Source organism: Psammomys obesus, unplaced genomic scaffold, assembly GCF_907164565.1.
Source record: "Psammomys obesus unplaced genomic scaffold, mPsaObe1.curated_primary_1811, whole genome shotgun sequence".
Taxonomy (NCBI): Eukaryota; Metazoa; Chordata; class Mammalia; order Rodentia; family Muridae; genus Psammomys; species Psammomys obesus.
In genome coordinates this window covers 8,879,015-8,890,938 of record NW_026596064.1, presented here as the reverse complement: position 1 = coordinate 8,890,938, position 11,924 = coordinate 8,879,015, and the positions used below count along the sequence as shown (strand labels likewise).

At 41.9% G+C, this 11,924-nt stretch overlaps 1 long non-coding RNA gene across 1 annotated transcript; it reads right to left on the bottom strand.

The window, feature by feature from the left end:
* Positions 1 to 284: 284 nt before the first annotated feature.
* Positions 285 to 10,698, bottom strand: LOC129689782 (uncharacterized). Its single transcript, XR_008722177.1, has 2 exons — positions 10,494 to 10,698; positions 285 to 635 (listed from the first exon to the last, which is right to left on the bottom strand). It is a non-coding gene; the product is annotated as an uncharacterized LOC129689782 (long non-coding RNA).
* Between the last annotated feature and the right edge of the window lie 1,226 nt (positions 10,699 to 11,924).

The following is an 11,924-nucleotide window of genomic DNA, read 5'->3' as shown; positions in this document are numbered from 1 at the left end:
GGACAATTAGTTATGATTAGGGGAATAATTTAACTCTTAAAGGCCAAACTCAATGAGCCCAAGCTTCTCTGTTAACAGGAACTATGCTAAAAATGAAAAGTATCAGTTGTATAACAGACATATTTCCCTCTGTGTTTTAGATCATTCTCTCTTACTTCCAGTCAGCAAGGCAATGCTTCTTAGGAATTACATTCTTGCCACTTCTTCATCCATCAGTGGACGTTACGCTGTAAGATGTGTGCAATGCAAGAGCTGGAAGAAAACCTTAAAATCATCCAGGCCAATGGACTCTTTTCTTGTTTTAGAAACAGAGGCTCAGGGAGAGCAGCTGCTTGGCAGTGGTTAACTGAGGAGCCATTTTGTGCCAGGTCTTGAATTTTAGCCAAATGTCCTGTCTGTTATGTCCCTACTGTTTCTAGAGAATTCTTAGGCATTTGCCTATGAGGAGATGCTCTGCAACCAGCTGTACTTGGAGGAGAAACATTACGCTGTAAGAAACACTTAAATTAGTTATTGATGTAAAGAAGAGATCCAGCTGCTGCTGCTGCTGCTGCTGCTGCTGCTGCTACTTGAGTCTCCTCCTTCTCTCATCCTTATTGATATGCCTTTCATCAAACAGCATGCTGAGGTGATAGCTGCACAGAAGAGAAAAATCCAATTTTATTGTGTTGTGTCTTAAAAATGCCATTTTCTTCTGGAAAAAAAATAATGTCAGAATGAAATATTTGTTTTCATAATGCACAGTCGCACTTCTCCTTTTTAAACCTTTTTCCCCCACAACACATAAAATGTTTAATGGGCCCAACAGCAAACTCCTCACTTGGGTTTGAGGAACATTAGAGAGATGAGGGAGAATCTAGGCTTACTTTCCAGCTCAAAATTAATTTAAAAGATAGTAGTAACCATGATTGCTTTTTAATTAGGCACATACATTTTTAATACAATTAATATATAGCAACCACTGAACACCACCTACCAGAGTCCCCAACCAGCCCTCCCACAAGACCAGCTGCTTGAAGTGGACTTTGTCATCAAATGAGTTTGAAAAAAATGCAGATAGTGTCATCTCCCAAAAATATGAAATCCATTTCGTACAGGTTTTAATACTTTGAGGTCTCTTACTGCTGATAAAAATGCATTTCTAAGTTATTTTATCACAGATCCATTTTAAATTTTTCAAAACAATGGTGTGGATACTACATTTTAAAATACTTATTTAAAATTTTATTAAGCTGGAGGCTGGGAAGATGGCTCAGCCAAGTAAGTGCTTGTCACACAATCATGAGAATCTGGGTTTGGATCCTCAGTTCCCATGTAAATGCTGGGCTCAGCTGTGGCAGGTTTATCCCTGGAGCCCTCTGGCCAGCTGATCTAAATGAATCCATGAACTCAGATTCAGTGAGAGACTCCGTCTCAAAAAAGATTGACGTGAAGAATGACTGGGGAAAATGTCTGGTATCAATGTTCTGCCTCCATAAACATATGTACACATATGTACAAGCACCAGCATATGCAAATGCATACACCCACACAAACACATATATATACCATGCACACAAGTATTGATAAATTGAAAACAATTGAGTTAAAAACAAAGAACTGGATCTTTGAGTCCTAGCATAGAAATATGACTAATAACATGCAAATACAAATACAGTCATGAAATGGGAAGTAACTGCTGTCCAACTTTCAGGCTGTAGGAGAACAAAAATGTGTTAAGTGAGGTCTAGGACAAATGGCCTTTAGCATGAGGCCTTGTCTAATGGGCCAGAGAGTAAAAGTTCAATGAGAGCAAACTACACAGAGGAACAGAAGCCTCCCGTGTTTATGCAGCCTGAATCTGGAGGCCAGAGGCCCAATAAGGTGACATTGCACAGAGAAAGAGCCCTGGAAGCCCATGGCAACAGTCAAATAAACTCTTCTCTCTACATTGGAGAAACTCAGTGAAAGAAACTATGTCTGACCATCCACGAAGAGAAGACCTTTCTGAACATAAAGGGTTTTCTGCTCAGAGCCCAGGAAGATGCCAGCTCTGAACCAAAAAAAAAAAAAAAAAAATTATCTGGTTCTGTCTAACAAAGCTGAAAAATCAACCCCCGAAGGGACCCAACAGGAAATTCTTTGTGGCAAATTTAACATGCCCTTCAACAAGGAGCACATCTGGTTCTCAAAAAAATAGAGGTGATTGAATACCAGGATATGATGTTTTAAAATAATATGTTTGAGTATGACATCACAATAGAAGGTGGTCATGAAAAGTAGTAGTCAATAGAAGCAGACCCTGAGCTGGCCAAAGTGCAGGAACTAGCAAACAAGAGTTTCAAACAGTTCTTAACCACATGTTTTTACATTTAAAGTAAGATGGACACAGTGAGAGAAGTTCTCAAACTGAAAAATACCATACCTAGGGAGAATAAAAGCAAGAAGCGCCAATATGCCTACCAATAAATTTTTTTTTTCATAGAAAATACTTCCAAGATGTCTGGTGATTAATTCCTTTCCATGATAAAGATTCAAGTTTCGTGTTTAGATTCTGTGTTTTGATTTTTCAAGTAGGAGGGGCTTAAAAGAAACTTCAGAACAGTGAAGATTCTTATACGTGATGACAGAAAAGACCCAGGGGCTGTATCTAGACACAAGAGTAAAACCCTGCTGTTACTGGAAAGTTACAATGAAGCCATTCATTAGTCAGTTTAAAGGCAGAGAGTCAGACGTGAGGAGCAAAGAAAGACAATGTTTCAAAATCAAAGTAGGAGTAACAAGCATGGGTGGTCACCCTTGGACCAGGAGCTTCAGGGTTTCACATTCTCTCAGAGATGGTTTGTCCCATTTGCAAAAGTCATTTTCCTCACCTGCTTTTATCTTCCCACATTACCCTGCAAGTCAGCAAGGAGGAATACCAACCCCTGCACAGTCTGCTCTGTTGGCAATCTTGCCAGAATCTCCGGGTGCTGGGTCAGAAAAGGCGGGCTGGGGGAATTGCTTGGGGCTGTGCCTTGTAAAGAGGATTTGGGTTACACAGCCTGTGGATTGGCCTTGCAGGAATGTCCTATCTCGGTTCTAAAATACAGAGGCGTAGCAATGTGGGGCAGGGTGATGGGCATACTGGGTTGAGGGCTAAGCCTCCTCCCTAAAAGGGAGCTTGTCACTGAAACAGTTTGATTTCACTGAGCAGTTACAAAAATAGAACAGCTTCTGGCTTGTTTCAAGTTTTTTTCTCCTTGTTGGGATTTATTTTGCTGTGTTTGAAACAGGGTCTCAGGTATCCCAGGCTGACCCAGAACTTGAGGTGTAGGTAAAAATGACCTTGAACTCCCCATGCTTCTGTTTCTACCTCCCAAAGACTGGGATTACAGGCTTGTGCCCTGACTGTGATTTTTTTATATTGTTTTGCCATCTTTACATTATCGACAGTTACAAGTGTTTGCTGTTCTTCAGAGAACCTGAGTTCAGTTCCCATGTTGTATGGCTCACAACTGCCTGAAACTCTAGCTCCAGGGAATCCTGGCCTCTGCAGGCGCTTACACATGTGACACACATACACACACACACACACACACACACACACACGAACACACACTTACATACATACATAAAAACAAACACATATACACACAAGCATCCATATACACACATACATGCACGCATTCGCACACTCATATACACGCACATACACACATGCAGATACACAAATAAGCATTTGTTTCTTTGTTCGTTTTTAAAGACTCTTACATTGCCCTCTGGTCCTAACATGCACTAGTGCCTGGACATTCTCCTTGTTACTTTCTGAGGGCATCCTTTCTTTGTTAGTCAGAGAGAAAATAGTCACTGAGGTCAGTGAGAAAAACACTCTTACACTTTGCAGATCCCATCACAGGGCTATGTTTATCTTGGGGCTTTAGTCATTACTATGAATCTATTTTTGGAGTTTATTATGATTATTGTCGCATGTGAGCATTTACAGCTTAAGTCACACACACCCTTCACTCTGGTCATCAGGCTTGCATGGAAAGAGTTATTTTTACCCACTGAGCCATCTCTCTATGCCCAGTGAATCTACTTTTAATCGTTATCGTGATCCCATGCATAAACTGTAAGGTTCACTTTATGGAAGATTCTGAGAAATCTCTTAAAAATAAATTTATATGGTTATTAAATATTTGTTAATATTAGCTTCACTCAAACTTTGTAATGCTTTACTCTCGACATGTGATATAGCTCAGGCTCAGAAAGAGGACTGGCTGTAGCCCCAAAGTTCCTTAGAATAAAAATGAGGCTACACTCTTCTCTTTTATTGCCCATTTCTGTTTCCCCTGTGTGTGTGTGTGTACACGATGTATGATTATATATAAAATGTGTGCACATTCCTGGGTGTGAGCGTATGTGTACATGAGCCATGGTGCATACGTATATCAGAGAACAGCCTCAAGTGTGGGTCCTTATCCACCTTGTTTGTTACGGGGTCTCCCTGCTGCTTCCTGCTGTGGATGCCAGCAACACTAGCTTCTGAGCTTCCAGGACTCTCCTTTCTCAGCCTTCATCTTTTCACGGGAGCACTGGAGCTGCAGACGCTTGCGACTGCGTCCACCTTATTCTTACAGTGGTTCTGAAGATTCAAACTGAGGTCCTCACAGGTGCAGGGCAAGCACTTTACCCACTGAGCTATCTCCCCGGTCTCTCTTTTCTCTTTACTGAATTCAGCCACAGCACGTGTAAGCCCATTCAAGTTACAGCATTTAGTCAAAGACCATCAGGAAAAACACTTCGTAGATTTTTACTTTTATCATTTTAGGCAGTGGGAAATCTACACCTTGGCAACACCCACTTGCTTGCAGAAGGACATGTTTCAGTGACCATAGGAAATGAAAAGCGGGTCCTTCCTCCATTCCCCAGCCAGGATAGGCCGTGTCCTCCAAGCAGATGACTAATTTCTCCAAGACTGACTGATAAACAACTTTATATCCAGGAACATTGACGTCATACAATGGCCATGAAAGCAGATACTTAGGTCCTTGCAGTCCTCCACCTTTGAGACAGGAAGCTGAGCCCCTGTCAAAGGCATGGCCTCTGAGCCTGAAAGTCTTTGTGGCAGCACTGGGAAGGGGAGGATGTGACCTGGGGGTGACATAGCTGAGCAGAATTTCATTGACTTTTCAGTCGTTTTGTAGTTGATGACACCTCAGATGAGTGAGCTGATAGCAACGCCATGTTACTTCTTGGATCCCTGAAAGCTGCTTCCTGTTGCAGCCTGAACCTCTTGCCCCAGACATTTTCGACTATTTGATGGTTCACTTTTAACATCCAAGGCTAAAATCTTCACCCTAACATCTTGCCAACTGTGACATTTTCTGAATTTGCCAGAGGATACTGATGCCTTCACCCCCAGACACCTTGCACCCTGCTTCTTTTCCCCTATAAATATCTCCAAACTCTATCTTTGGGAGGGTGGATTTGAGATTTGGGTTTCCCACCTCCACTTCTGGCTGCCTTGCAAATAAGCCTTTTCTCTCTTGCAAACCCTGTTTCTGTGCATGGTGGACTGTACACCAGACAAAGCCTGCCTCTGTTCTGTGGTGCTGCAGCAGACAGTGCTGGGAAGCAACGGAATCTAACAATCTCTCTGCCTTCTTCAGAGGTGTGGTGTTACATAACCCATGTGCCTTCTACACTCAAAAGTACTCAGTCTCTCTTAGGAAGAGGAGCATAAGGAAGGGAGAGTCAAGTAGAGCATTTTGTGCCTTAAAGTAGAACATTAACTGGAGGACTATTTAAATCATTGCCTTAGAATAGGGTTTTTAAATTTTGAAATAATCTCAAACATTCAGAAGGATTCCGTGTGCAGAATAAAACCCGTGTGCATTCAGGACTGTTGAGAATCTCTTGCTGAAATGGTGCCTCTTAACCCCCAATTAATTTCATTTGTCATATTTCAAAAAAAGAGCAGTAAAAGAGAATTAAGTTTGTCGCTATGACTATAATATAACTATTAAAATGGAGGGAATTAACATTCACAAGTTGCTAACGTTTCTTTCTTGCAATCCAGTGAAAATTCACCAGTTGTCACAATAATGTCCTGTAGAGCAAAAGCACACAGTTCATAACCACACAATGTGTGTCGTTTTAATCATTCCACCTGGAACATGCTCGCGGCCTCAATTCTTTTGAAGATTACAGGGTAGTCATTTTGTAGGATATGCCTCTGTTTAGATTCCCGGGTGTTCCCTCACAATTAGACTTGAGCTATTCACCTCTGGCAGGACAACTGCAGGACTACGCTATGAGCTTCTCATCTGCACCTGAGCACATGCCACACTGTTTTCAAATTCGTGCTTTACTTCCGATGTCCACATCCATCACTTGATTAAAATCTGCTGGACTTACGTTGCAGAATTACACTTTCCCTGTATTAATCACTGTATTATTTTAAGGGTATGGGTGTTTTGGCTGCCTGTATGTCTGTGTGCCTGGTGCCCTTAAAGGCCGGAAGAGGGCTTCAGATACTCTGGAACTAGAGTTATGCATGATTGTGAGCTGCCATGTGGATGCTAGGAAGCAAACCCAGGACTTCTGGGAGGATTGGTGCTCTTGACAACTGATCCAGCTGTCTGCTCCTTACACTTTCCCTTTTTATTAGGGGGTCTTTGTGGGATGGGTTTTGAAAAGATGCATACATGCAGGTTTTTGATGTAATTCTGTTTAATCTAATCACTTGATTCCATTTCCTTGAGATAATTTTTCTTTTATTACATATTTTGAGCCTCTGTGCAATTTTTAATGGCTTGCGAACATTCTTCAAGCACTATCTCAGCTTCCTGAAGGACATGAGGGGCTTCAGGCTCTGACCTGCCTTGCTCAGTTTCACCCTAGTAGTTTTAGGACTAAATGGTCCAGCGAGGAAAGAAGCTAAGAAAAAAGCTGACCACAGTTTAAGCCTTGACAAACAAGTTTGTCTCCGTCCTTCCCTTACCCACTGCATCAGCAAAATGAAATACTGACCCTCAGCTAATGTAGGTGGTAGCAAGAATGAGCTTTAAAGCTTCTTCCACTATTGCTGTCCAGGAGAAGTCACAGGGCCTCTGTGGGCTCCAGCAGCCTAAGAATTTGTGGGTATCCTGCCATGGTGCTCATGCACCCCTTTACTTCATTCCCTGCTTAGTAGAACAGTGACGAAAACGCATTTCATGATGGTTGAAGATGGAAAAAGTAGTGAAATTTTAAGACTTTTGTACAGTTGATTCTGGGAGTGGGTACAAGAGGAGCTACAGGCGGGAGGAGGGAATCATGGGAAAGGTGAAAGGCCTCAATCTCTGTTGTCTAGGGAAAAGGAAAAGATGGAAAAACATACCCAGTACCTGGGAGATCTCATGTTTTAACAGGCAGGGGACAGTCACTTGGTATCTTCTCCAGAGAGGTTCATGCTGTACCTGAAACATGGTAACACCGGCACTACTTGCTCTCAAAGATGCTGTTTCCACATAAGAATACGGCCTCCTGCGTATCATAAAAGCATAGCCATGTTTTGTCTTCGCAGACTGGCATTTTGAAGACATGATTTTCCAGAGCTGACATTTCCTATTTGTTGGAATTTTTACTCTGTGTTATGTGGTAATAAAAAAATTACGAATATGAAGGAAATGCATCCATAGCAAAATTACGGATAAAGAACCAAATAATTTTATTTGGATATTGTGTGCCCCCACCCGCACTGGGGTAGAGTCCTGCCTTCTCTAAAATATGAAATCTTGGATGAGTTACTATGGAGATTATTTTACTTACATACAGCATCTGCTGTTAGGTGATGATGACATTTATACCGCATGGCTCAAGTCCCTACACCTCTTCCTAGCCTTGCTTACAGACACAGTCCTGTTTTGACTCATGTGGCACAAGTTAAGGTGAGAGGGGTACATTTCAGTTCTGCCCTGAGCATGAAAGTATAGTGCCAACCTACACAAATCCAATTTTATCGTTTTGTCTCAGGAAAGAGGTGGATTGACCTATAAATAATCAAACTTCTCCAGTTGGGTATTTTGGGATAGAACAAGTGAAACATTTCCCATAAGGTCATTAGTAGAGGAACAGGAAGAATTCTAACCCAGTTTCCAGACCAAATTCTGTTCTTCTTGCTAGAACTGAGACAAGTAGAGTTTATTCAAATGAGAAGGAAATAGTTAATTAAGAAACACAGAGCCTGAACTGGCTATCTTCAGTACTTAGCAAAGCTCCTAGTGGTGGGACTGGGACACAAACCAACGAACAGAACCTTCAGCCCACACCTGCCCTGCTTGCAGGATGTGCTGGGACAATGGTGGCTCAGAGCTTGTGAGAATGGCCAACCAATGACTCCTCTAACTTGAAGCCCAAGCCATAAGACAGAGCCTAGGCCCAAGCAATGCCTGGATGGCCAGGAACCAGAAGCAGGGAGATACAGAATATTAGCATAGAACCAAGCATGTTAGTGGTTTTTTTTTTTTTTTTAAATGTATTGACGCTCCTCTTTTGACCCAGCTAGCACCAAAATAATCGATACTGGACTATTATATTTATTTAACACACTTTGCGGCACAAGAACTGAACAGCATTAATCTATTTTAACCTTCTAAAGTAATCTGGCTTCCTCAGAGTATAAATCCCCAAATACTTGCTTTTATGGCTTTCTCTAGTCCAGCTGCTCTCTCCTAATGTCTCCTGGACCTCTTCTTCTGGCTGAAACCCCACTTTCTTTTTCTCTTTTTCCTCCTCCCCTGGCTGGCAGGAAGTCCATCCCTATTCTCTTTTCTGCTCAGTCATTGGCTGTCAAGCTGCTTTATTGATATATCAGGGAATAATTGGAGAGCAAAGTTTAGACAGGAGATTCTCAGAACAAGGATTGCGAACAGATATGGGGGGCACAGAAAACAGCATTTGAATCTTTACATGGTGCACAATAACATTATGCCTGCTCAAACATGACTGACAAAAAATGTTAATAAAACTATTTCCAGTGATATTCTGCTATACTCATAGATTGGTGTCTAGCCAAACTGACATCAAAGAGGCTTCTTCCATTAGATGATGGGAACAGATGGCTGAGATCCACACCCAAATATTATGTGGAGCTCAGGGAAAATGTGAGACTCCTAACAGTGGGAGTTGGAGTGTCTCTGTTTCTTGAGACCCTTTTCCACCTACTGGGTTGCCTTGTCCAGCCTTGATATGAGGGTTTGTGTCTAGTCTTACTGCATCTTGCTATGTTATGTTTGGTTGATAGCACTGGGAGGCCTGTTCTTTTCTGAAGGAAAACATAGGGCCAGTAGACCTGTGGGAGAAAAGAGGTGGGGGGAGGTGGACTGGCCGGAGTGGAGGGAAGGGAAGGTACAATCAGGACATGGTGTATGAGAGAAGAATAAATTTTTAAAAAGAAAGAAATTGCATATCAATGCATCATTCATCCGTTTATTCTACCAACACTTTCTAGAAACTATTTCTTACTTGCCAAACATCTGTTTACTCGGGAAGGATTCTGTGGGAAAGTATGATCTTCACAATAGTACCCTGCTCTCGTGGGAGAATGAAAGCACAAGCTCCTGTGAGTAAAGGGACACATTCCTAAGGCCACGTGAGAAAACAGGTCTAAGGGTATGAAAACTCACTTGTAGCAAGAATGTCGGCACTGGCTTCGTGGAGGAGGCATCCCTAGCATACGGCGATAGATGACAAATGGAAGTTGCTTACACAGTGTCCCAGTTTAGAGATACGATTGCTGTGATGAAATACTACAACCAAAAACATCTTAGGAAGAAAAGGTGTTTTTTTGTTTTTTTGGCTTACATATCCAGAGTCACAGTCAATTGAGGAGAGCCAAGACAGGAATACAGAGCAGGCAGGAACCTGGAAGTCGGAGCTGATGCACTGGGCAAAGAAGAGTGCTGCCAACTGGCTTGCTCTTCATGACTTGCTCAGCCTGCTTTCTTATAGAACCTAAGACTGCCAGCCAGGGATGGCACTACCCATGATAGTCTGAGTCCTCCCCCTTTAATCATTAATTCAGAAACTTTCTTCCAGGTTTGCTTGCAGCCTTATCTATGGTGGCATTTTTCTCAACTGAGGTTTCCTACTCTCCAATGACTATAGCTTGTGTCAGGTTGACATAAAACTACCTAGCACATAAAGTTTGTATATCATTTGATGAAGCTGATATGCTCCACCCACAGACCAAGCACAGAGAATGATTTTTTTTCCAACAAATTTGATGGTTTTTAACTGTGGCTCGCAGAGACCACCTGACTTATGTGTGCAAGTTGACAGTGCTATTGCTTGAGGAGCTGGGATTTCCTGGCACAGACAGGCTGACAACAGATCTGTTATGTCACATCAAGAGGCTAGCACACAGCAGAGAGGTCCCCAGAATCACTACCTGTTACTGATTCTGGTCAGACCACCCCCTGCCATGCCCATCCACCTGCAGGCCTGTGCCACTTTCTGTCTGGGATGAACAGTGAAGAGTCTCATACCTTCCTGTGCACCGGGAGCTTCTCATCTCCTGGAGGAAACAATACATCATTATGTGGTCTTTTTCTTCATTGCTGGAATGAACATTTCCTCATTGACTTGTATTACTGCCCTCTGAAACAATGAGTGGCTCCTGGCCTTACTTCCTCACAGCTTTCTGGGATGGAAAGCAGCACATCCTGAGGTCTTCAGATCTGAGCTGTCTTGTTCTTGCACTGCCCTCTCTGGAAAGCTCCTTTTCCTGAGGCAATGGATCGAGAATCACGTGGTGGAGCCTTTCAGGGGAAGACTGTTCAGTTGATTATTAACTTTTATAGCTATTTATTCATCTTAAATTATGTGCTTCTAAAGGTTTTTATATGCACAGTTTGTGTTAGCTTAACACTTTTATTGAATGTTAACCTTTTTCTGGGTAAAATCATTTTGTTTTACATAAACATTCATTGGGCTAAGGACTTTGGGAATAAAGAGAGGAGACTGTTTCTTGGCATCTTATATTACAACTCTTTCAACAACTGCCTTTATGTATCGGATACTGGTTTTCCAGGTGCTGAGGAAAGAGCTATGGTCTCTCTGCAAACACAGTACAGTTTTTCTCACGACAGCTTGAACTTAAAATGCAGGTGGGACGTGGGCACCTCAGCCTGGAGCATGATTGCTGGAGAAGAAGCCACCATGTGTGCTTGGCAGATCTCTTACAACCCATTTTTGAACCCAGAAATCACAGCTCAGAGAGAATTTGTAATCTGACCCAGGCCATTTGGCCAGTCAGTGACACAATCAGGGAATGGAGGCTCTCTCTGTAATAGTAGGTTTCCTATGACCAAAATAATGCCATTTTATGGGAATCAACGAAATCTGATAAACGTCTTCCTGAAATGGACGTATATGCCGATAGGGCAGGAAGTGTTGATTAAGGAACTTTCATCACCTCTCCCAGGAGAATAGTATAAATTATATTAGATCCATTTGTTTGTTCTCAGCCAAGTTTGCTCACGGAGTCAGCTGGCACAGGTAGGAATCGGAAATTCTATAACCCTCTTCCGTTGATTAAAGACAGAATATGTTTTGCTGAGAGCAAGCCATTTGTTGTGTGTTCTAATTTGTAAGAGCTTATTTATAAGAAGTAAAAACTAAACGTGTTATACCATGCTACCCTTAGTTTAACAATGCTAGCTCAAGTCACCTTGTAACTGGACCCTAAATAATTTATAATTAATAAATGTATTTTTCTTACCCTAGCCTTTCTTAATTGAAATATCACTGTCATTTTTCACTTGCATTTTGTACTTGTCCTCTACTTTGGGTTTGATTAAGGAAAGAGTATACTTTCCTTTTGATATGCCAGCTTACACATACACACAACCATAAATTACTTTCTAAAACTTCAGTTTTGATACTGGCAGTTCATAGCTTTTCCTCTAATTTGTTTG